The 27,152-nt window shown below is 40.0% G+C and overlaps 1 protein-coding gene and 1 long non-coding RNA gene across 2 annotated transcripts in view; one reads left to right on the plus strand and one right to left on the minus strand.

The window, feature by feature from the left end:
- Nucleotides 1–27,152, plus strand: part of INVS (inversin) — a 671,909-nt gene that overhangs the window by 44,853 nt on the left and 599,904 nt on the right. The window lies entirely within an intron of this gene.
- LOC147030100 (uncharacterized) lies at nucleotides 4,939–6,325 on the minus strand. Its single transcript, XR_015055763.1, has 3 exons — nucleotides 5,739–6,325; nucleotides 5,329–5,386; nucleotides 4,939–5,104 (listed from the first exon to the last, which is right to left on the minus strand). It is a non-coding gene; the product is annotated as an uncharacterized LOC147030100 (long non-coding RNA).

Below are 27,152 nucleotides of genomic sequence, written 5' to 3' on the forward strand. Positions count from 1 at the left end.
ACCTGGAGCGCATAAAGGAAACTATAAAGTCTAATCGAGTGGATACTTCCCTATACATTGAAAGAGGAGAGAGTGAAGAAGTTGATGCATATTGTTTGCTTTTGGAAGAAACAGAATTGCAGATTAATACAGATAATGGTGTGATGATTAGTCTCACATAATTTTTTGTTAAATAAATGAGTGGCAAAGTACCAACTGGGGTATATGTTAATCAAATCAATCTTCATAAACTATCATCTTGTGTTCAAAATCAAAAGCCTTGTACGATTAACGTTAATACAATTCAGAGAAAAGGAGCAGTATAATTGATGTTTTGCTCACAAGAGAACAGGTTAAAATCTTGAATGACACTGGCTCACTTAAAATTAAAATGACAAAACCAATGTTGAAAAAATATTCAATAAGAGAGACGAGTGGAGGATTTCTCCCATTTCTAATTCCTTTATTTGCTGGTTTAAGTGCGGTTGGAGCATTGACGGGTGGTATTTCAACAGCGGTGAAAACTGCCAACGAAAGGAAGGCTCAACTCCAGGCTCAAAAAGAATTGGAAAGACATAACAAAGAGTTGGAGAAACAAATTAGTGGAAGTGGCGTAATTGTAGATTTTGCTGAAAAACTTGAAGGTCTGCCTGATAAAGCGAGATTGTTAGTTGGAGATATGCTTTCTTCTATTGCACAAGCAGGTGTAAAATTAACGAAAAGAGGTAATGGATTATATCTTTCTAATAAATAAATGAGCATTGATGAGTGGTTGAAAGAATTTGGAAAGAATACAACATCAAATTTACAACTTGCCAAATATTGTAAGAAATTAAAAATTCAAAATGTGGTTATTTGTATGAGAGATGAATTAACAAATGTGCCGAAACATACAAATAATATTATTATGAACTTAGAAGATAATAATGGGAACGGTTCTCATTGGGTTTGTATTTTTAATAATCAAGACAAATATTATTTTGATAGTTTTGGTCTTCCACCACCTGTTGAAGTCATAAAATTCTTACAGAATGGTGTTTATCAAACATTTCAAGTCCAAGAATTAAATTCCAAGTGTTGTGGTCAATTATGTCTATATGTGTTATTTCAACTCAACAAAAATAAAAAATTTTATGATATTATTTTTAATCTAATATAAATGACTTATGTTGGTAAAGATGGTTCTATCTTTGGTGTATCTCAAGAACTGGATATTGATTTATCAAATTATTACACAAAGGCACAGGCTGAACGACATAAATATAATATAACCAAAAATATTAACATGAAAAATGCTTTTAAATTAAAAAATTATCCAAGCCCGACTGACGCGAATGACTTGGTGAGATTAAGCGATTTATCACAATATATATACTTAAATAAAACGGCTGTGTATTCCAAAGATACAGAAGTGTTGATATTATCTCCAGGTCATACAGAATTCACAGTTCGAATTAAAATAAATTTTTATAAAGAAGGGCGTATCGTTTGTATGAGAATAGAACAATGGGGGTATGATATGAATGATTTAGGGTATAATTGGTCATTTAAAATTAACCTCGAAGACCTGGAACAATTAAATCAGTCTCGTAAGGAAGAATATTATCCACTTGGTATCGAGAATGAGTTTTGTGGGTCCACGATTAGTAAACAACAAATAAAAGAATTTAATAAGGGCAAATATAATAATGGTTTTGCCCTTGTTTATCTCATGAAAACAGAAAAAACAGGATTATATATAATAAGTAAGGAAATACAAAATGATTTAACTATGGGAAGATGGGGAGGTGTTTTGTGCCATAATATTATTCTAACATATATTTCTAATACATAAATGACAGCAAGAAGGCTTCAAGAAAATTATCATTTCTGTGTCCAAGCATACCTTCAAGAAAAGGGTATTCGGTATTTTAATAAATATGTTCTACAACATAAGAATGAGGTATTTTCAATAAAAGATTGGCATTATGCTGATGTTGATAAACCGACAACTTTAGATTTAATTAGAATGTTAAATAATGAAAAAATTATAAAGTTAAGAAAAGGTAAGGCTCTTTTAGAAATTCAAAAGAAATTTTATTGGTTTCCTGTTGTAAAAAAAATTATTTTCGATGCAGGAATAACAAGAAATCCTGATGAATATATGTATAATATTCTATGGGGTGTAAACGATTCAAGGATAGTAAGGGATGAGGAAGGAGTTGAAGAAGAGAGGGAAGAGGAGGAAAAGGAGAATGAGGAGAGGGAGAAGAAGAGAAGGAGGAAAAGGAGAAGAAAGAGAAGGAGGAAAAAGAGAAGAGAGAGAAGGAGGAGGGAGAAGAAGAGAAGGAGGAAAAAGAAGAGAGAGAAGGAGGAGGGAGAAGAAAGAGAAGGAGGAAAAGAGAGAGAGAGAGAGGGAGGAGAGGGAGGAAAGAGCGAGACAAAATAAATATCAAAATATGGAAACCAGTGAGATTCAAAAAAGATTGGCGGTATTACAGAAAATAACTCAACCCACCGAGGAGGAAACCAAAGAATTGACAAGTCTATTTGCAATATTTTCTTCAAGACTATTGACATCGTCAAGCCATTCATTTTAATTCAAGTTTTTTCTTAAATAAATGGAGGAGAGAGTGAAGGCATTTCTTAGGATTCTTTATGTTTTAAAAATTAAGATTCAAATGTGCATGTTGGAAACTAAAAAGGTTTTTGCACTCTGCAGGAATTTTTCTCATAAATAAATGAGTTATTGTCTCAAATGTAAAAAGAAAACTAATACTAAAAATATTTCATATATTAAAAGTAAAAATAACAGGGTTATACAAAAAGGTATATGTTCGGTGTGTGGTTCAAAAAAAAATCAATTTATCTCCAAACACAAACTCGGAGGAGATATACAAAAGTTTTTATCAGGAAGTAAATTTACAACTACTGGAATACCAGGGAAATTACATCTTCCAGGGTATTCTTTCTGTGGTCCAGGCACAAACTTGGATAAAAGATTAGATGAGGCAGACAATCCTAAATCCTGGAGTAAACCAATCAATAGAGTTGATGAAGTGTGCATGAGACACGATATTGATTATGGGAATACCACAACGTTGGAAGAAAAGCATGAAGTCGATAGAGAAATGTTGTATAATTTGTCTCTGATACAAAATCCAACCTTGAGAGAAAAAGTTGATAGGTTCATCGTGAAGAAGATGATTAGTGCTAAATTGAAACTTGGACTTGGAAATTCAAAAAACTTGTAAGCTCTAATGATGTCATTAAGACTGAAGAGCAATTAGCTGATGAATTACATAAACCAATATTCACAAAGTTTCAGAGAAGGAAAGTTTATTCCAAGGAAGTAGATTATATCTGGTCTGCTGATTTGATTGAACTCAATAATGATAAGGGGTACAAGTATGCTTTAACCGTTATTGATTTGAGGAGTAGATATGTGTGGGTTGTCCCTTTAAAAAACAAAACAGGTAATACTCTTATGTTAGCTTTTCAACAGATATTTAATAAAAGTAAGAGAAAACCTAAAAAATTGTGGACTGATGAGGGTAGAGAGTTTATAACAAGACATTTATGAATTTTCTAAAAAATAACAGTATTACATTATACAGTACCTTTAATGAAGGGAAGGCAGTTGTTGTTGAACGTTTTAATCGTACCTTAAAGAGAGACTATATAAAAAATTCACACAACTCGGTTCACAACAATGGTTATCTTTTATTCAGGATATTGTGGATAAGTATAATGACACGATTCACACGTCAACGAATATGAAGCCATCAGAAACATTTACAAAATTAAAATATGAAAAAGAGATTAATGTCAGAAAACCTAAGTTCAAAGTTGGTGATATCGTAAGAATATATAGGTGGAAATCTCATTTTGAAAAGGGTTTTACTGAACGATGGACGAAAGAACTTTTTAAAATTGTTGATGTAATAGATACGGTTCCTTGGACTTATAAGATATATGATTTGGAAGGGAAGAGATTTTAGGTTCATTTTATTCACAGGAATTACAAAAGACAAAGATAAATTGAAATTTTTGACTCCGCCCCTTTTTGACTCCACCCACACAAGCCTCACCCACACAAACCCCACACAAACCCTCCACACAAACCCCACACAAGCTCCAATAAATTGAAATTTTTGACTCCGCCCCTTTTGACTCCACCCACACAAGCCCCACCCACATAAACCCCACACAAACCCCACCACACACAAACCCCACAAGCTCCACACAAGCTCCACACAAGCTCCACACAAGCTCCACACAAGCTCCACACACAAAAGCTCCACCCATATTCACATAATTAGTGATTAGTTAATTAGTTCCCCCACACACAACATGTTTATTTAATTAAAAAATTATCCACCCATCCACACAAGCTCCACTCATCCACCCATCCACCCATCTCTCCACCCATCCATTGATCCACACAAACCTCATCCACATTCGCCCTGCCCACATAAACCCTGCCCACATCAACCCCTCCCACATAAGTCCTGTCTACACAAGCTCCACACAAAAACTCCACACACATAAACCCTGTCCACATAAACCCCTCCCACACAAGCTCCACCCACATAAACCCCGCACACACAAGACCCACCGAAGCCCCGCTCACATAAGCCCCACCCACATAAACCCCTCCCACACAAGCCCCACCCACATAAACCCCGCCCACACACACCCGCCCACACAAGCCCCACCGAAGCCCCGCCCACATAAACCCCTCCCACACAAGCCCCACCCACACAAGCCCCACCCACACCCCGCCCACACAAGCCCCACCAAAGCCCCGCCCACACAAGCCCCTCCCACACAAGCCCCACCCCCTCATCCCCCTGTGCGCCCCCACCTTTGACCCACCACCTCCCTCATCCCACCCCCACCCTTCCCCACACACACACATGGGGAGGGGAGGGATAGGATGAGGGGGTGATGGGTCATTGGGGGCGCACCTACCCTCCCTTCATGTTTTGATCCTCTTCTTGTAATTCAGAATCAAGTAATTGTATACAAAACAAATATAATTTATTAATATTGAAAATATTAAATATTCATTTGCGAGAATGTATAATCTTTCCCAGCAATCTTCTCCAGATGTCTTGTGATTTCGAAACTCAGACACCATATTCTGTTTTGAAACAAAAAGTGGATAATAATTACATGGTAATATGAGTAAGCCTCGTTGACCACTGAATTAACACACCAGGAGGCCGACTCAGCCTGTCATCCTTTCAAGGTCAATAAAATTAATTCCAGTGTACTGACAAAACCGCGTTCAAACTAATAATGCAACCAACATTAGACGACATTCTAAAGAGAGAGTGATATTAATAATAATTCAGAAATATTTACCTCCAGAAAATCATGTGTTGTACAAGATTGCTTCAACAGCTGATGTTGTGCGATAGTGCTGAAAAAAAAAAAAAAGTCAAGGGTATAGATGAAGAGACAGACAGACAAGGAAAGCAACACACACCCACACACACACACACACACACACACACACACACACACACACACACACACACACACACACACACACACACACACACACACACACACACACACACATAGACACACATAGACACACGCACACACGCACACACACACACACACACACACATAGACACACATAGACACACGTGTCTCACCATTGGTTTAATTCATTCGAGATCAGAGACCGGTCATTATAAATCATTGATCTCTTCAATAAGAGCAGAGAGAGGTAGGTAGGAAGACAGACACACACACACGTGTCTCACCATTGGTTTAATTCCTTCGAGATGATAGGACGTGATAAGACTTTCGTGCCACTCATTGAAAATGTCTTTCAATTCTCTTCTAAAATCATTGATCTCTTCAATAAGAGTATTAATTTCATGAACCACGTCGTGATACGTAAACTCAATTTCTTCCAATGCCCTGTCAGGGAAAAAAATATATATATATATCAGAATTATCATGATTTAATTAATAATCATTTGCTTCATCGTTCAAAGAGAAAACCAAACAAACTTACCAACTCTGTAGTAAGCTTTGCCTTCATCGGAAGAGAGATCATCCATGTCTCAGTTGTAAAAATGAAAATCCTGTCTGGCAGAAACTTTGTCTGGTGAATCACTTATAAGGCTTACAATGAGAAAATTCCCGAAACATTGGGTGCGGCCACAGGAAATGACAGCTTGGAAAATAACTGGGCGATTGTATGAATCATTTACAAAACATACTTAAAATGGTTTCGATTCAAATGTTTTCAGTTCGTGTTCTGAGATAAAATATAAACACGAGACCTTGTCTCACAGAATAGTTCCTATTTTTTCACAGCATGACTGTCTAAAACCACACAGCACGACCGTGTCAAAAACACTTCCTCATTTTCACGGCATGAACTGAAAACATTTGAAACAAAACTTTTTTATGGCGTGGTTTATACACAAAAATGATTTGCAACTCAGACGGTGGTCAGATGAGATCATTAAGAGAAGTTTATCATTTCGTAATGGCACAAAAGGGGTATCTTAAAAAATATAAAGATTCAAATGTTTTGTTTGTCAATATTTTAGATGGGGATTATTGTGCAAAGAAAATTAAACTATTGAAGGAATTTGAGAATGAACAAATCTTTATAGGTTCAATGAGTGAGCTGATCAACCTCCAGGTTAAAGGGGAGACAAATAAATATACCTTGGGATAGCCTGGTTATATATATACAAAGCCTGGTGTTGGCTTAGTGGTTAGGGTGGCGGCTTGGGATCCCAGTGTCCCGAGTTCGAATCCCGCTCAGCTGCTGAATTAACACCAGGGGGGTTGACTCAGCCTGTCATCCTTCCGAGGTCGGCGAAATGAGTACCAGTATACTGGTCCCGGTGTATGCCCCGGTTAGAATAGGTGTACCATATCCCTGTGTTGTAAGAGGCGTCCAGGAAGGGCATCCGACCATAAAACATTGCCTCACAAAAAGCCAAACCCCTGCACAGCAGGGAAAAACGGATAAAAAGGGGGTTTATTTTTAGGGAAAAAAAAGGGAATCGCTGAAAATCCCCCATTCATTTACATGGGGAAAAGTGAGCTAGAACCAGTATATTCACCCTACTTATGTATATATATATATACATATATATATACATATATATGTTTATGTATATATATATGTATATGTATATATATATATATATATATATATATATATATATATATATATATATATATATATATATATATATATATATGTATATATATATATATATATGTATATATATATATATATATGTATATATATATATATATATATATATATATATATATATATATATATATATATGTATATATATATATATATATGTATATATATATATATATATATATATATATATATGTATATGTATATATATATATATATATATATATATATATATATATATGTATATATATATATATATGTATATATATATATATATATATATATATATATATATATATATATATATATATATATATATATTGTTGTGAGCCAGGGGTCAGTGGCGAGAATGACCACCATGTGGGGAAAGCTTGCGTCGTCTCCCACCAAATTCTCCAGAATTGTAGGCCGTCACTCGGATAACTCCACGAGCCGGCGGGTCATCTAACCGACTGTGGATGCCAATATCTCAACCACGTAGCATAGGGTCTATTTGTCTATAACCAATTTACCTCATTAACTACGCGATTTCGACTACCGGGTAAACCATGCCCTCGGCACGTCTTGCTCGAACCGGGTCACACTACCGACTGCGGTAGAGTTCCCACTACCGACTACCAACTCCAGTTCGGGTGCAGCCGAGCGGAAACTGCCAAAGCCGTGCCGGCTGGAATGAACGGATTATCGGGGATAAAACCCCACCTAAACTCAGATCCGAACCATGCTGGAACAATTCAAGAAGGGATGGAAATGAACTGGGAACATTTCTAACAAGTTTTATTTCCAGTAAATGAAGACAAAAAGCAAGACTTAACGTGAATATACAAGAAGTATTTACAATGATCCCAAAACACTTATTCAGTTCTACTTAAAGGCAGGCCCACATGCAGACACACACACAAAATGGAAAGAAACCCAGAGTCTTTATTGGACCCTCGCAGCCATGGAGAGAGACAAGCTGGGGGCCAGAGTTCGGTGGGGTACCTGACCGTCGGAGGAAGGGCGTGCTCCACGATGCAGCACCTGACAATGGTCGCTGGTTTGGTCCCCAGTCACACGTGTGGGACTCGAGGTTCATGGTGGACCTCAGGTGATGAATGGCCGGGGTCCACGGAGGGGGGTCGCGGTCGCTCTTCCCTTCCTCGTAGAGGACCAGCAGAAACACGTTTGCCGCCTCGACGCCCAGCAAAAACTCTTTAAAACACTCTCCAAGACCTCAAAAAGACTACCCAAGACCTCAAAAAGACCACCGAAGACCTCAAAAAGATCCTCCAAGACCTCAAAAAGACCACCTGTCTCAGAGAGTGCTCAGGAATTTTGGACCTCCCTCAGCGGGGAGGGGCCTTGGTGAACTCACCTCGCTGTCCGCCTCTGATTGGACAGGTCCTACGGCCCACCTTTCCAAGGCGGGGCATTGGCCCCTGCCGGGAAACCCCAGCCACTCCTCCACACGGGCCCACACTCGACGAGTAACAGTATCAACGCTGCAACGGCCTCTGCCGGGAAACCCCAGCCAGTCTTCCACACGGGTTCATACTTGACGAGTAACAGTATCATTGTTGCACAGGCTGTCGTGCAAGAGTTACAACGTTTGTTGAAGGAACGATGGTAGAAGCGGCAAGGAACGGCTGCAAGACCCTGCCTTGGCAAGTCAGAGTGCTTGTAGAGAGTGGGTGGGTCGTGGATCGTGATGGGGAATGGAATGGTTGTTGGTTGTTCGTTGGAGGGTTTGTTGGATGTAAAGATTTAATAACCTAACGAAAAAGAAATTGCAACACACACCTTTGATTCTCCCACTAGACAAAAGGAAAGGGATCCGACCACACACATACTTAATGACATTACTGACTTTTGGGACATCTGTATGTTGTATATATATATATATATATATATATATATATATATATATATATATATATATATATATATATATATATATATATATATATATATATATATATATATATATATATATATATATATATATATATATATATGTATATACATATATTGTTGTGGAGCCCGGGCGTCAGTTGCGAGCACGACCACCAGGTGGAGCAGCAGGGTTGACTCCACCGAACACCCGGGATCTAGATCGTACCTTTTGGAAAACTCCAAAAGGCACGGGTCCCTTACAGGACCGTGAATCGTGAATAAATCAACCACGTGGGACAGGGTTATCTGCCAAACTTCAAAATGCGTAGAGGCCCACATGGTGAGCTACCGAGGATTCACACCCTCGACGGCACTTGTACGGGATGAGCCGTATGTGTGCTCGTCCAGTGCGTGACCCGAGCGGATGGTTACCTAGGTCCTGTCGGTCCAAATGCACAATTTGCCACTTCCCAAATTCCCCAACACGCACCATGCTTAGCCAATGAAAGAAACACAAAAACGAGCTGAAGCATTTAACAGGGGATTTATTTATAATGGGGGGAAGAGGGGAGCACGCAAGGAGCAGAGTTATCCGATTATAAGAAATGCAGTATGTACAAGGCAAAAAGCACTTATCCAGTTTCTACTTAAAGATGGGCCCACAGACAGACGCACACCCAAAATAAACGAAAGGGACCTTCCCGCCTCGTGCGGTCTTCAACGAGATGGATGAGCGAACCAGGACCGGCGTCGAGATGCAACCAGCCCAGCGCCAACGAGATTCGACCAGTCCAGCATCGACGAGAGGCAACCAGCACCGACGAGATGCGACCAGCACTCGAGCAGACCACGCACTCCAGCTGAAGGAGAACCAGACTCCATCGACAGGACGAGATGAGAGCAGACGCCGGTGACAGGACGAGATGAGAGCAGACACCGGTGACAGGACGAGATCAATCTCCCGCTGTTCATCCAAAATCACCATCCTCTTTCTCTAGGAGGGAGGGGTCTTTTTCCCTGACCACTCACCTCTTGATTGGCCAGAACCATCGCGTGATTCCCTGGCCACCCTCCATTGGACAGGCGCACGGTAGGCGGGGCAACTCCCACCCTTCTGGGCGGAGTCCCGAGCGGAGGTATTTGTGGCTCCGCCCACCTCCTCACCTCTGACCACGTGCTTAATGGTGATCGTGTTCAGTCGGAAACGGGGAGGGTGAGACGCCCGCTCCTTGCCGATTGGCTAACGAGGGACGCCATGCCTAAGTTAGATTCCGCCCAAGCGCGCGCTTGCTCGCGAGCACGCGAAGAATGCCCCAAGCAGAGTGTTATTGCTGTGAGAGCGAAGATGATGTGGATGTAAAAATAAAAGAAAACCCTGACTATCAAAATAACTCTGCAGTGCATAAACATTGAATTCCCATTAGACAAGGGACGGGACCCTAACGAGAAACACACACTTACCGATATAACTGAGCTATAGGGGACGGCTGTCTGTCTGTGTGCACAAGGCTTCCAAATTTGTAAAAAATATATATGTATGTATGTGTATGTGTATATATATATATATATATGAATATATATATATATATATATATATATATATATATATATATATATATATATATATATATATATATATGCAGCTCTGGAAAAAATTAAGAGACCACTGCAAAATTATCAGTTTTTCTGGTTTTACCATTTATAGGTATGTGTTTGAATAAAATGAACATTTTTGTTTTATTCTACAAACTACTGACAACATTTCTCCCAAATTCCGAATAAAAATATTGTCATTTAGAGCATTTATTTGCAGAAAATGACAACTGGTCAAAATATCCACAAAGATTCGGTGTTTTCAGACCTCAAATAATACAAACAAAACAAGTTCATATTCATTTTTAAACAACACAATACTAATGTTTTAACTTAGGAAGAGTTCAGAAATCAATCTCTTGTGGAATAACCCTGATTTTCAAACATAGCTTTCATGCGTCTTGGCATGCTCTCCACCAGTCTTTTACATTGCTGTTGGGTGACTTTATGCCACTCCTGGCGCAAAAATTCAAGCAGCTCGGCTTTGTTTGATGGCTTGTGACCATCCGTCTTCCTCTTGATCACATTCCAGAGGTTTTCAATTGGGTTCAGGTCTGGAGATTGGGCTGGCCATGGCAGGGTCTTGATCTGATGGTCCTCCATCCACACCTGGATTGACCTGGCTGTGTGGCATGGAGCATTGTCCTGCTGGAAAAACCAATCTTCAGAGTTGCGGAACATTGTCAGAGCAGAAGGAAGCAAGTGTTCTTCCAGGACAACCTTGTACGTGGCTTGATTCATGAGTCCTTCAGAAAGACAAATCTGCCCGAGTCCAGCCTTGCTGAAGCACCCCCAGATCATCACCGATCCTCCACCAAATTTCACAGTGGGTGCGAGACACTGTGGCTTGTAAGCCTCTCCAGTTCTCCATCTAACCATTTGACTACCAGGTGCTGGGCAAAGGTGAAAATTGGACTCATCAGAGAAGATGACCTTACTACAGTCCTCTACGGTGCAATCCTTATGGTCTTTTGGAAACCTCAGCCTGGCTATTCTTTGCTTCTCATTGATGAAGGGCTTTTTTCTCGCTTTGCATGACTTCAGCCCTGCCCCGAGGAGTCTGTTTCGAACCGTCCTTGCCATTCACTTCACCCCAGCTGCCGTTTCCCATTCTTTTTGTAGGTCACTTGATGTCATCCTACGATTGTTGAGTGACATTCGAATGAGTTGGCGGTCATCCTGGTCAGTGGAAAGTCCTTTTCGCCCTCTGCCAGTCTGTAGCTTTGTTGTCCCCAATGTCTGCTGCTTGACCTTGTTCTTATGAACCACCGTCTTTGAAATTTTAAGGATGGAAGCAACGTGACGCTCACTGTATCCCTCTGCCAGTAAAGCCTAAATTGAACAATTATTTTCCTCACTCAAAACTTCTCTTTTCAACTCTTTTGGCATGGTCAATAGTTATTTTTTTGATTTCACTTACTTTTGAGGTACTACTAGCACTGTTTTTGCCATCCAGCTGGTCCTATTGCAAGAGGATAGTAATGACCACAGCACTGGTTTTTTATACTTTTCCATGTTAAATAAGATTTGGTTCAGTTGATCACCGAACCAGTACCTCACTAAGTAGAATGAGGTGTGCCTGTGTTGGAATTCAACAGACACTGGAATGGAATGGCTGTCATACATGTCGAGATGCTGATTTAAAATTTTTTTCGAGTGGTCCCTTATTTTTTTCCAGAGCTGTATATATTTTTTATTTAGAAATTATATATATATATATATATATATATATATATATATATATATATATATATATATATATATATATGCATATGTAGAAATATTTATATAGATATATGTATAAATATAAATATGTATGGATATATATGTGGATATAGATATATGAAGAATAGATATTTGTGCATATATATTTATATTATAGATATATATTCATATGATATACATATATATTTATATTATATATGTATGAATATATATACATATATTTATATTATATATATGTATATTCAGCACATATTATATATATATATATATATATATATATATATATATATATATATATATATATATATATATATATATATATATATTATATATACTAGTACGTGCCCGTAAAAAAAAGATCATAATAATAATAAATAAATAAACCACACAGGCCGTTTCTTCGCTCTCATGTGCCCGTACGTGCGTGACCCGGAAGTTCGATATTATTCGCAGTGTCGATTATTCGCAATTTATTTTTAATACACAATTCTTCAATTAGCGCCAACGTATTTTACCTTTTCGCAATGTCGTGGCAAGGAAAAACAAAAAGAGAAGAGAAGAGAGAGAAAAAAATTTACTTCCTGGTTCGGAGCATACCAGCACTCTGATGTTCCTGAAATTTATACACCGTCTAATATGAAAACTATCATAACTTGGGCCATTGTGTTTATCTATAAATGCGCATCAGAAATCGAGAAATTATTAGAATACACGAAGTCAACACTCTCCGGAAGCCCGTACGTTGTAACCCGTAATGGGGAATGCGGCTGAGCTTCCCTTCCCCATCGGCCACGCCCACGCAAAAACGTGTCTTCCCATTGGTTTGGTAAATAAATGGCCATAACTTGGGAAGCACTTGTCCGATTAATATCAAACCTTGAAAAGGCACATCCTCAGGTCCCCAGCAATATACCTGGCAAGTTTCAATTAGATCGGACCAGAGGTTGTCGAGAAACAGCGGTCACACACACACACACAGACACACACATAGAGATTGCTGGAATTATAGATAGATGTATATGTATGTATATATATATATATATATATATATATATATATATATATATATATATATATATATATATGTGTACATATACATATATATATATATATATATGTATATATATATATATATATATATATATATATATATATATATATATATATATATATATATATATATATATACACACATATGTACATATAGATATATTTGCATATATATCTATATATGTATCGAGATGTATGTGTATATTTGTGTATATATATATATATATATATATATATATATATATATATATATATATATATATATATATATATATATATATATATATATATGTATATTGTTTCGGTGCCGGTTACCGAGACACCAGCTTGTCACTCAGGGGGATCAATCCCTGGTTGTCCTCGGTGGAGCCGGACCTGGGGCCACCGCTCACAATTAACGTTATGGTTCAGTGGGTTGTTTTAAAACCACGAACGCCACCCAGTCGACCACGAGTTACAGTGTCCGCTGTCTAATTACTCTGTTTAACTAGAGGTCACGTGGTTACTTGAGCAGGGAGCGTGCCCTCTTCAAAGCACCACTATTATCTGATTAGATTTTAATATGGGCGGCCGATCATTTTTACCGATGGTGCGTGCCGACGATTTTTTGGTCAAATCTGTGTTAATTATCTCCCAGTCTATCTCAGTTCGAACAATGCTAGACCAATGAAGGAAAGGCCAAACACGGACAAGTTGGAAATCGGCAATTAATTTATTAGTAATAAAATAAATATGTAAAAAAACCTTTTATTTGCTGAGGTAAATAAAGGATTTCAAAGCAAAATCAATCAAAAGGCCAGGAAAGAGACAAAGAGCAGATGCTTATTGGGGGAAGGGGGTGGGTCGACTTACTTATAGCTAAACACAGACATGAGTACCCAACCGGTCATTCAGGGGAGGAGGGGGAAGAATTGTCTCGCTCACCAGAGAGTCGCCTGTGAGGCAAAAACGTTCTGAAATGCATGTGCGGGTGTCAGGCCCTGTCACACAGCCTCTCGCGGGGCAGCCTCGAATGCCAGTCAAAGTCCGGAGGGCACCGAGATGGTTTGTCAAGGGTTTCGACCCTGGTGTCCGATGGTGAATGACCCATGCCTCACTTGTTGGCAGCTTTGTTCACACCCGCACGCGCATCACACGCTCGCTTGCCGAAGCTCTGGGCAGGACGAACCGTCTCGCTGTTGGCGCTGGCCAGACACTCACATGCGCGCTTCCTTCTCTTTTGCATGCCTACACCTGGTTCTTGCTCACTTCTCTCTCATACCTCTTTTGTTCACGCTTTTTTATTATCTTCAGAACGTATCGCTTTCGCCTTTTCCTCTCCTTCTCTACGTATCTCCTCACAGAACGTCTTTTTATATCTTCTCGGTGTCTCTACGGGGTGCCGTCCGCCCCAAGCTTACCCCACCCCACTGGGGCACGGTTACCATGACGAGCCGTGTGCTCTCGAAAAAGGCGGGCGTCGGGGCTCGCGAAGGAATGTTTCTGAGGAAAAACGAGGGCAGGCCCTCTCCGCGGGGTGCCGTCCGCCCCAAGCTCACCCCACCCCACTGGGGCATGGTTACCATGACGACCCGTGCACTCTCAAAAAAGGGGGCGTCGGAGCTCACGAAAGATCGCCGCTGAGGAAATATAAGGGCGGGCTTCAGAGCTCAGAAAAGATATTTGTAAATGTGTCTGTCATTTAAAAAAAAGAAAGTTTCCCATAAGAGAGGGGATCTATCCTTTACCCTTCTCAACACATCACATATAAGAACCCATTAGACATGGGGATGAGGCTTATCTGAACATTCATTTAAGGAAATAACTGTCTGAGGACCTGGATGTGTGGATGCATTCATCAGACCGGATTCTGAAATCCGTAACAATATATATATATATATATATATATATATATATATATATATATATATATATATATATATATATATATATATATATATATATATACTGTATAGATGCATATAAATGTATATATATATATATACTGTATATATACTGTACATATGTATATATATATATATATATATATATATATATATATATATATATATATATACACATACACATATATATACACATGCACATATACATACAAATATAAGTGTGTGTGTGTGTGTGTGTGTGTGTGAACAAGATGCTATTGTTGGCTGGTTGCAACCTCCACACGTGAGTGTGTTTCACGAGATAAAACAGAGGCCTACCAGATTTTTATTCTAAACGATATATTTCTTATTTATTTATATAATATATATATATATATATATATACACATCTATATCTGCATATTGCTGTCATAAAGTAATAAAAATGGCACCACTGGAAAGCTAATACCTGATTTACCTGGTTGAAAAGCTAATTACGGATATATTTCGAACAAGGATTCATGTCCGTTGAATCATAAAAATGCCTGTTTCAAAAGTTTGTCTTTCCGGAATGGAGGAAGAAGAAGCAGGACCTGGAGATTTAATGTAGTGGTTCCATTGTAAGGTCTAAGTCACATTTGCTCTACGGCGAGGATACGGCGGCCGTACGCCCTCTGAGTTGACAGAAACGTGCGGCGGCCGCAGAGTTTCTGAGGTGGCCTCAGGGTGGCCCTGTGCCGTATGGCTATATTTTACAGGCCGTAAGGTCGCCGTGGAATTATAACGCGGAGTTATAACTTTTTTCATTTCTACGTTTGCCGTAGCAATTCGACAAGCCGAAAAAAAAACTGGTAAAAAAATAAAAAAATGAACCCATTCGTTACCGTCCATCCGGCTGTTTGTTCGCCTTAGGGCCCCCCTGCGGTCCCCCTGCGGTCGCCTTGCGGGCACCTTGCGTCTGCCTTGAAAATTCTATGGCCGCCGCAGGAACGCCCCAAGGTCACCGTGCGACATCAAATCAAAGACCGTACGGCAACCCCACGTTTTCAGTCTCCACAATTTATAAATTTGCCGTGCGGCTCCCCGAAAAATAAAAACATATGTGACTGCTCCATTGTGTGACCGTGAAAATACTGCGGCCGCCGTATAATTGCTCGTGTCCGTAGATTTTGGAGACCCCATGGCCGCCGTGGCAAATGTGACCAAGGCCTTACAACAGTCATAACCCTTTATAATAAAACGTGATGGATACGGAAGGAGTGCACAAATTTATTTGTAGTCATACTTCTCGAAGCAAGAGAAAAATACATAATAGAACACTGAAGGAGAACACAAACAACAAAAACCATGGCCATGATGATAGCAGCAACAATAACTCTGTGTTGTAAAAAACAGTCCTTTCTTTTCACATGTTTAGTTCGTTTTTCATCCTCAGTGAGGGTCACAGATAGATATGCAATTTATTTTTGGAAAGTGCAACATGCTGTTTTTTGATGATACCAAGCAGCGAAGCAATGGGTATACATGGCTAGTCATACTATAATTTTAGAAGTGTATTTTTTCATTGATGAGTTGAAAACTTGTGGTTTTCACCGTGTGCAAGGAGAGGTTTTGCGTGGTTAAAAAAAACATTAAGTCCCGGGGGTTTAGGGTCGGCAGAGGATTTTTTTTATATATATACAATGTCGAGGCTCAGTTAAGAGCTAACACACAGAACATATAACAAGGGTAGCAGGAGACAAGAGCGGTAGGAGAGGGAAGCAGAAAACAGTGTGGTACAGAGACTTGAGGAGATCTGTTGAAGGGAGAGGGATGGGGCGGGGTACGCAGGGTAAATATGATGGACACGACAGGGACTTTCAGGAAGGAAAGCAGGGAATTTGGAGGTGTGTTTTGAGTGGATTTATGGGGGTAGAAAAGATCATGGTTTTGGATTGGGGAAGATAAGAGGTGGTGGTTAACAGCTGTTTTGAACACCTGGAGGGAAGAGTGGAATTGAAGAGAGTGTGGGAGTTTGGTCCAAAGGTAGAAAAAAGAAGAATGAAAGAATTAAGGTGAGCAAAATTGATTTTGGTAGTCTTACAAGAATGGGGTTACTGGTGGACCTTGAACACCCTGAGGAAATATGGGGGGTACATTTTGCAAACAGAGCGGGAGGGGGGGAAGGCAAGGCTGGAGAGGAGAATGGTAGAAGACAAAAGGAACACCGACCTGCCTGCGGTGAGAATGTGACAGACCCAAAGACTCAGCCTCATTGCGGGGGATACCAATGATCCTAAATGCCTTGGTTTGCACAGCGTGAATCCGAGAAAGGTGAGAGGCGGGAGCACCAGGCCAGAGGGGAGAACAGTACTCCATCAGTCTGTGGATGAAAGCTTTGTATGTAGTCAGGAGCTCAGGTGTGCTTAGGAAGGACTTTGCATGATGGAGGATGCCCAGTCGGTGACTGGCTTTGGAGGCCAGCTTCGAAATGTGACTTTCCCAGGAAAAGAAGCTTGAATAAAATAACTTCTATACACGGATTGTTGAGAAAATAGGTGGGGGATTCCAGGCGGTCCTTTTGGAGAGACATGATAAGAGTGTGCGATTTGTTAGGATCTAAAGACATGTTCCAAGTGTTGGTCCAGCTTGTGATTTTATCCAGATGTGCAGAGAGTGAAGAGGCTGCTGCTTGCCAATTTGAGGGATGACAGGTGGTATGGCAGAGGGTGGAGTCATCAGCAAAGAGACAAAAAGGATTATCCATAGAGTCAGAAAGATCATTTAAATGCATCGACTGGAACTGACATGGATGGTTATGAGACATGTGTTGGTCCCCATTGGTCTGGAACTGCGAACTAGAAGAGCACTAATTTCCTTCACTTTGCAAGAAGTCATGGACTTAGGATGGCTGGTTCATGGTTTCAGTACCCACAGGCTCATCACTGTACTTGGTATTCCAACGCTGGTGGTGTGGCAAAATAGATTGACCGTGTGCTTGTTAATGGTCGCTGGAGGATGATCTAGAACTGCAGGGTCTACCGGAGTACTCAGTTCCTCAATACCGACCACAGGCTTGTTGTAGCAACTCTGAAGTTTCAGCTTAAATCCAGGAGAATGGCAGCATCCCAGCCTAGGCTGGATGTTGGCAAGCTCAACGATGAGAGGGCAGCTGAGGAGTTTGGGAACAGGCTGAGTGGAGATTTGGGGGATCTGTGTGCTTTAGGGAATCCTGAAGAGTTGTGGAGTGCCTTCAAGACCACCATCCTATATGTTGCCGGTCGATCTCCTCACCATAGGGCAAAGAATAATTTTGTCTCTCAAAGGACACTGGGTACCATTGACCATAGTCGGAGGGCCAGGCTTAATAGCTCAGCTGTTCAGGCAGTTGAGGCGTAAAACTGTATGTGTGCTGAGGGTGGACAAGGAGGCCTATGTGCAAGGAATCTGTGAGGGGGTAGAGCATCACCTGTGGTCAAGGGATTCTCGTCCTGCTTACAGGGGAATTCATGCATTGTGTTCATCCAAGCTCGTCCCTCGGTGTACTGCCTTAAGAGTGGAGGGTGGTCGGCTCTTGACAGAGGAGTCTGAAGTGAAGGCCCGCTGGGCCAGTTACTTTGAGCTGTACCAGGCTGTACCAGGCAGATCCACCAGCTGTTTAGTTCGATGTCAGGGGTGTTGCTTTCCCCCATTGCTGACCCTCCAATCAACTGTGGTCCACCTTCGTTTGTGGAAACCCAGGCTGCGATGAACCGGTTGAAAAAGGGTAAAGCTGCTGGGATGTGTGGCATCCATGTTGAACTTCTCAAGGCTGGTGGAAATACTGTACTCATGTCATTGCACGCATTTCTGTACTCTGCCTGGAACACTGGCATGCTTTAGCCAATTGATTGAGAAATTAATTATTTTAAGATTATTATTTATTTATTTTAATTTTGCAATTAATCAGTATTATTTTCTTTCTTGTTTGTTTTCTTGTTTGTCCGGTCGATATCTCAGCCGTCCTTTTAGCTATGAAGCTGAAATTTGGGTACCCAAAAGAAGATGTGCTTTTGTAAAAATTGCATTTTGTTACTTTTTTTATTTGTCAATTAATTAATTAATTAATTGATAATTATCGATTTATTAATTACTTGTTTCTTTTCTTTCTCATCTGGGCAATATCTTAGATTAGACCCTAATCTCTTGAGAATCTTGTTTGATACTTTTTGTACATTGTACATTGATACACCTTTCCCTCCAAGTTCTGCCTCCATGCTGGCAAGGCGGCATCACTGGGCTACATCACGTGTCCTGCTGTCAATATATAAAGGCATTTGTGGACATGTTACAAACCTTGAATATGGAGTAGACAATGTAAGAGTTGTAATGTGATTTCATCATTTATAGCTCACCTGTAACAGAGTTCCAGGGAGCTTATGGGATGGCGTGTCGTCCGTTCAGCCGTCCGTCCACAAATACTTGCAACTTCTTCTCTGAAACTACAAATGCAATTCTGATGAAACTTTACAATAACCTTCATCACTCATGATACACCAAAGTTTGTTCAGGGCATTAAAAATATCGGAGTCTGAGGCGGTTGACATAAGGAGTTTACGGGGGTGTTGCCCCCCCCCCCTCCCAATAGGTATTTGCTTTCTTCTCAGAAACGACACACACAATTCCAATGAAATGACTACAAGCTTCATCACCCATGATGTACCAAATTTGGGGGGGAATAACAGGTTGGAGGCATAACACTGCTGGTACATCTTCATGATCCTGCTGCCTTGATGAGGAATAAATTGTTTTCAGCTTCAGTGGTCCTGGGAGTAGGGTGGGAGCTGTGTAGTCCAGTGTTGGAGCACCCTCAAAAAGTGTAAATGCCATGGAGAACATTATATTAAGCCAGCTGCCTTCCCGCTCTTTACGATCATCTAACAAGGTAAATTGGGCCTTATCTTATTTTTGAAATTAGACCCTGCTGTAAATGGCTGACTTTCAGTCTGCTCCAGTTTGGGACAATCAATCTGGGTCAGGAGCAAGGCCTATAGCCCATGCAAAAGACCTGAGCTGAAAGCGAACCTTGTGGCACCTCACTGAGCCAGCAATTGCATATAGTTTTCCTGTTCTCCTTTTATAATTCCTTGAGCAGGGAATGTTCTTTGAGTGGTTATTTCAGGTATGAGCGACTTCACTTCAACAGTGACAAGTAAGAGATGCCAGCATGCACATTCCTGCTTTTCTCCTCTTTCAAAAGGCCAAAGCGTATTCAATCAGATGTGCAATAGATCGTTTTCTCTGTTGCACTCCTGATGTTTCAACTTTCATCATGACAAAGATTCTCTCTGTTCCCAAAAGAGAAAAAAACAGGGAACAAAAGAGAACTATACAAGGAACAAAATCAGTGACAAGGACAGAAAGACCTAGAATGAAAGTTTCCACTTGTATGTGCTATATGTTGTCCATTGTTTTGAAATTTTAAACATTTCTCTCTGTGCAGAGAATGAATGTACAAATCTAATCAATGGATTTGCTTATTGCACTGGGGAAAAGTACAAAAGTGGTATATTTGTGTAATGGCCAATTGCATCCATAATATGTGAATTCAGTTGGAAATATATGTGCATTTCTATGTCTCGCTGACTTTTACGTAGCGACCTGTCCATCTGTCTTTTGAATGGGTGATTCTGATTTTGGACGGCACAAAATTTCTCAGGACGGGTCGTGGACAAGCATGAAATTTGTTGGGGAAAAGTGAAACCATGATCATTATTTTAACTGCGTGCAGGTCATATTACTTAAGGAGATGCTGTTATAATTAACAACGGGGGTGTATAGTTTGCAACATTGTGTGTAACTTCCCAATGTATATTAATGGCATTTTCGTGAAGGGTTTCACTTTTGTGACACAACAGTTTTACCCCTCTCTTAGCAGAGATCCTGTCTCCATGGTGACATATCAATTATCTCTGCCTGATGACAATTAGTATTCATAAGATTTATGATGTCATTGCCTCAAGCTCATAATATAGTGATAAAAACTTTAATGATAATTATGCAATGGCGCAAATCATAATCAAGCAAACCAAACAAATCTTATTTTATTCAAATCCATCTCGACTGAGGTTGAAATGTTACACACGTATAGTATCTCGATGTGAAATCACCCTGTTCAGAGAAAGCCGGAAGTCGTTTTCATGGCAAAACAGCCCCACATCTGGAAAAGGTACCCTGAGGATATAAAGGAAAGTAACTTCGTAAGGAAATTGAAGTTTTACTTCTTTGGACTCCACTAAATTTATCCAATACGCCATGCTCTAAAGTTACCCAATACGTCATGCTCTACATAGCACAATATACACATGGCAATATGCACAAACCTCAAGTGAGAGCATGTGGTTTATTTGGAGTCGTAAAAATGCCACCGAAGAAGCGTTTGGGACAGCTTTCCATCGATTCTCTTTCAAAACCATGTCAGATCAGATGAATTTGGTGAAAGAGACCTGGAATCAGAGAAGGAAGAACGAGGTTTTGATACGAAGAATGAAATGGTAGAAAGTAAGTATATGGTGATTTCGTAAATATGGTGATTTAGTGGCGGGGAAGAGTTTATTGGCTTCTTCCTCATCGTTTTATGCACCGCTTTGGGGTCTTTAGAGCCTGGGGAAATAATATGCTAGCCAAGGTCAACTGGATGATATCTTAGGAGAGAATGGGTTAATCAGAAGAGTATATGAAATGACAATTTAATTATTTGAATACTAGTCTTTGTGAAGGTTATAGTGTCAGTTTGCATCAACAGACAAATTAAAGATTGGATATTAAAATATAAACATTATGTTAACCAGCATGGGGATCAAGGTAAGGTTGACATTTTGAGCATTATAGTCCTTCATTAGAGTAAAGAGGCTAACTTTTAATGGCTTTTATTTGATAAAATCCATTAAACAACATTGGACACACACCAGGAGTCTTACCTTGAAAGTGATTCTTTATTGAGAGATAACATACGTTGTCCCCAGAGGCAAATTATTCTGCATCCCCTACTGCAGTAAGCAATCTTTTTCAGTTTCCTTTAACTTTCTGTCAATAAAATTAGACAATCTTTGAGGATACTGAGATAACTTTTGTCACAAAATTATCATTGGTTGATTGTTTTGCTGTATGAGTTACATAAGCATGAATTTTGCAATTGCAAACATGAGATAGTCTTAACCTGACAATGAGAAATATCAGGGCCAGAATCTGAATTGGCGAGATCTGCCCTTCAGTGGGAAATTTTCGAAGGAGCAGGCATTCAAAATTGTGGCAGAAACATAGCTGCAGCTGTGGAATGTGTGCCTGATCCCAGCACCCTTGCCAACAAACATCCAATATGTCAGGGAGTATCTGGTATATTTTGAAATCAAAATATGCAAACCTTCTTTTTCGCTCATTAAGAAGAGACCAACACCTTTGACGTATAGGAAATTATTGTGAAGATTCTTCACACAAAAAAAATAAGCAACAAATGTTTTGAAGCTTACTTTGTTTACTGTGTTCATATTCTGGTTTTGAGGAATAAATCATTAATCTGCGTACTAAATAAACAAACATGACGTTAGTGGAAGTTAGTGGAAGTAAAATTTAGATTAAAAAAATGACATGACTTTCTGTAATGAGCATGCAAATGGCAATGATGCCAGTATGCAAATGATCACAAAGAAGTTTGCAGTGGCACATACAGTGCCTTCAGAAAGTATTCACACCCCTTGACTTGAGTCACAGTTTGTTGTGTTATAGCCTGACTTTAAAATGGATTAAGTTTTAATTTTTTTTCACCAATCAACACAAAATACCCCATAATGACAAAGTGAAAACATGTTTTTAGAAAATTTTACAAATTAATTCATGAAAAACTAAATGCAACTCTACCACCCAGATGGGGTTCAGTCCTGTTGAACTTGAGGAGACAATAGCCAGGGAGATGTACTCTGGAGTTTGGGACATCCTGGCAGAAAGAGGAAGGATTCTGTTAAACAGATTATTTCCAGTTTATCAGCAGCATTATGGATTGACTGATCTGTCAGGTTGGAGCAGAGACCTCGGACATTTGAGATTTACACAGTATGGGACGGAAGGAGACACTTTTTGCAGGGTGCACGAATGTGGACAGGGGATGGAAGAGGTCAGAAAGGGGGTGGGGGAATTTGAAGAGGGGGGTGAGACAAGGTGGAACCTGAAAAATGTCAGGATGATGGGGAAGCTGAGAGGGGACAGGAAAGGGGAATATGGGAGGGGTCAGGGAGAAGGAGAAAATGGAAGGTGGCTTGGTGATGGAGAAGACTGGAGGGGGTGGGGTGAGGCAGAAGATGGTTGGGGTGGAATGAGGGTGGCTTGAGGGGACAGCTGTGAAGGGGAACCAGAAAGGGGTGACATGCAGTGGAGAGATACTGAAGAGGGGGCATGGATAAGGGGTGCGGTTTGGAGGATGCAGGTATCTAGAAAATGATGAAGGGAAGGTACTAACATGGAGGTTTTTTTTGGTACCATCAATGGCCATGAATGGAACTTGAAACTTCTGCATCTGCTTTCTTGAAACTTGAAACTTGAAATGGTCATGTGCAGGAAACTTCTGCAACTGGAATTTTCATGACCCACAATTTAGATACATGAATGCAGACATCATTAGAGGGGTAAAATGAGGGGAAATAAGGTTGAAGGCATGGAGGAAAGCCAAGCTGTAAGTATGTGGTGATGGTCGATGGGATGAGAATTTTTGAGTTTTACAGGTTTGGGAAGGAAACCTTGTGAAGAAGAAAGAAAAGGAAGAGATCGAGAAAAGGAAGAATAACATGTGGAGTGTTCCTGTCAAAGAGATAGGGCAAATGAAGCATTTTAAAATGTTAATAAATACTTTTATATTAAAATGCAAATTTATTAAATTATGGGGGATGCTATTTCAATTTTGAGGTGTTTAGAATAGAAGGGATAAAGGATGAACAAGGCAGACTGAGTTTGTGATTTTTTTTTTAAATTATTTTTGGAGTGAAATTTGGTTTGGGTTTTTTAAGTGAGGAGGGAGAAATAGGATAAAGTTGAAGAGGTGAAAGGAAAACACTTAGAGAATAAAAAAAGTGGACCAAGGCATGCGGCATAACTGCAAAGCCAAAATTGGCATGCCCACGAGCATGGCCAGACATTTTCAGGGACAGAAATTCGACAATACACAAGATATGGAAAATTGGATGAAAATCCCACCAACAACACAGGGATAAAGTGATAAGAGGAAGGATCTGGTCGATAAAACTTTGATTTGATAAACTGCAAGGAGGCACGCATGCGCCAACGTCCAATGTGCTCAGACCTGAAACTGGAAGCAACTGGACATCCTGTGTACCAGCATTTGTTGATGGATGTTAAAGATTCAGTGGTGTCCTTTGGGAAGTGTGGGAGAGCTTTTGCTGGTACCCTGGCCAAAGCCCTGCTTTCATGGTTAAATATTCTGCGTTGGAGTAGCAATCTATCCAGGATGATTGCATTCCTTAGCTAAGAAACTGCTTCGGCAGAAAGGATGCTCTGTATCGAGTATTGCACCTGATGATGACTCTTATCTGAAGAGCTTCAGTTGGCAGTGCACCACCATATAATGTTCCCCATCCCTATCTACAAACTTTTCTTCCACCAATAACCACTTCCAACCCAACCCTCTTACTTGCGGGTTACTATGTTCCTCCCCTCACCTCATTCTGCCGTTCTTGTTTGTTGAATACCTATGTTATTGCATCCATCAGTTTCCCCATGGTCTGTACGTTACCTTTTTACCCAATGTCCCCTCACTTTACATTCCCCTAATTTTCTCCTCCAAGAAAACAAACAAAGAATACCACCGGCATGACACTTGTTGTGAACTGCTTGGGTTGAAATTTGATGGTTAATTCTTCTTTGCAGATCATTCTGGAGAGATTGCACTTTAGAAGAGCTATTTCTTCTGGCAAGGGTGACAATCCTCTTGAGGGGTGTGTAGCCCATTGGGTGACCTGAAAGAGGTGTCTCTGTAAAAAGTTTTTAATAGTTCTTGCTTTTTTTGTGCGAGGAATTCTCAATGAAATCAGATCTGACTCAAAACTGACATCCTTGTGGCCTTTTATAGGGAGCATTATGATGGCTGTCTCATATACCAGCACTTGCTTGTGGATGTCAAAATTCCCTGGTGCTTTTCAAAAATGTTAGAACATTGTTGCAAATTCCACAGTCAAATATTCCTGACTTTTGGTCAGCAGAGGTTACTCTGTGCTACGCTTTCTGTTCTATTATTGATACGGCAAGTTATGCTGAGAGAATGAGCCTGCTGTGAATCGATATTTACAGGGTCAATTAAATCCCTTCATGCAATAATTGACCCCACTTCCTTCTCGAAAGTTCTCACTGCTCATGAATTGTTTCACTCGAGTACCAACTTCGATAAATGTATAATCTGGAGAAAGTCCTCGATGCAACAGCTGTTGTGATATGTGCAGTAACAATATTCGAATGTTTGTCTGGTTTTAATGGGTATAGGCGCACTGTTACTTACGTCTTAAAGCTGTCACCCTGTCAAAAGACTGCACAGAAATCAGTGCCACTGGCGGTCATCTATTCATTGATTGCTTGACTCTTTTTTTTTTTAAACTTCAAGCCTCTGTCTAACAAAAGCAATGTGGAATCTTTGTTGCAGTGTGTCGAATTGATTTGTTGTATGCAATTAGACCTTCAAACCAGACAGAAATGTCTGTTTTTAAATTGCACGTCTCTTAGATTCGGCACTGCAGTTTCAAGCCTGTCACTTGACTTTGCCGAAAGTCTATCACTTACATCTGCTCAACTTTTCCTCTGATGGAGTAAATGTAATGTTATATCCTTGAACTTTACAACTGTCAAAAATATGTAATATCATTTAAGGGAGGCATTCACCCAACATATCTCATTTCCAAGTCATTTGAATACTGGTTTGTCCATCTCTTATAACAGGAACAGAATCTGAAATTGGACAGGTTATTTTATTTTTATAGAATGGTCAAATTTCATTTAGTCATGACTCACTGCCAATTAGTTTGATGCTCACTCACTTTTATATTAAAATAATGATTGCATGACATACAAACTTTCTCTTTTTGATGAATAAAGATTTCATCCACTGTTATTACCTCTGCCACTGAAGGTGTGAGGAGGTTATGTTTTCACTCCTGTATGTTTGTTATTTGCAAAATCGAAGATTTTCAAGTACTGCATATTGCTCGGTCGACTTTGTTATTGGGTCGCCGAAATAGGTGACCCTTATTGTCAGTAATTCTGTCTGTTTATTTGGATGTTTGTTTGTTTGTCATCAGCATAATTGGTACTAAACGTTGGCGGATTTTGACCAAGTTCGGGTGGTAGGTACATCTTATAACCTAGTGCTTTGGAAATTGTGATGGTTGCTAGGGACGCTTTGGTTCCCTAGCAACAACCGAAAAACCTTCAAAATCGGTACCGTTCATGCGAAATCAATTCCGAAAGCCATTATCCCATGTAGGGTTATGAAATTTGGCATGAATGATCTACAGGTGATGCTCTATCAAATATATTCCGGTTTTTGTGATATATGGAATACTTTATCCACAGCGCCCCCTACAATTAGGGTATGCGCGAAAATTGGCAAAAATTGAAGGCCCCCCTAGCGACCAGGTGAGTGCATCGATACGAATGAAGCTTTGCAGGTTCATGGTACTCAATGAGTACTACAACTTTGCCTCAGGACATATTGACCGATTTCGCTTAGGTCATGGGTCAAAGGTCAATTAGTGCAAAAATTGATAATATGCGAGAGCTGGAGGTGCCTTCGCGCCAAATGCTACTCCTCCTCGGGTTATGGTCGGATGGCCATGAAAATTCGCACTAATCGTCTGGAATACATTTTGCACAAACGATCG

Source organism: Eptatretus burgeri, chromosome 3 (genome assembly GCF_056783735.1).
Source record: "Eptatretus burgeri isolate ZD-2024b chromosome 3, Ebu_testis_v1, whole genome shotgun sequence".
In the NCBI taxonomy this organism is placed as follows: Eukaryota; Metazoa; Chordata; class Myxini; order Myxiniformes; family Myxinidae; genus Eptatretus; species Eptatretus burgeri.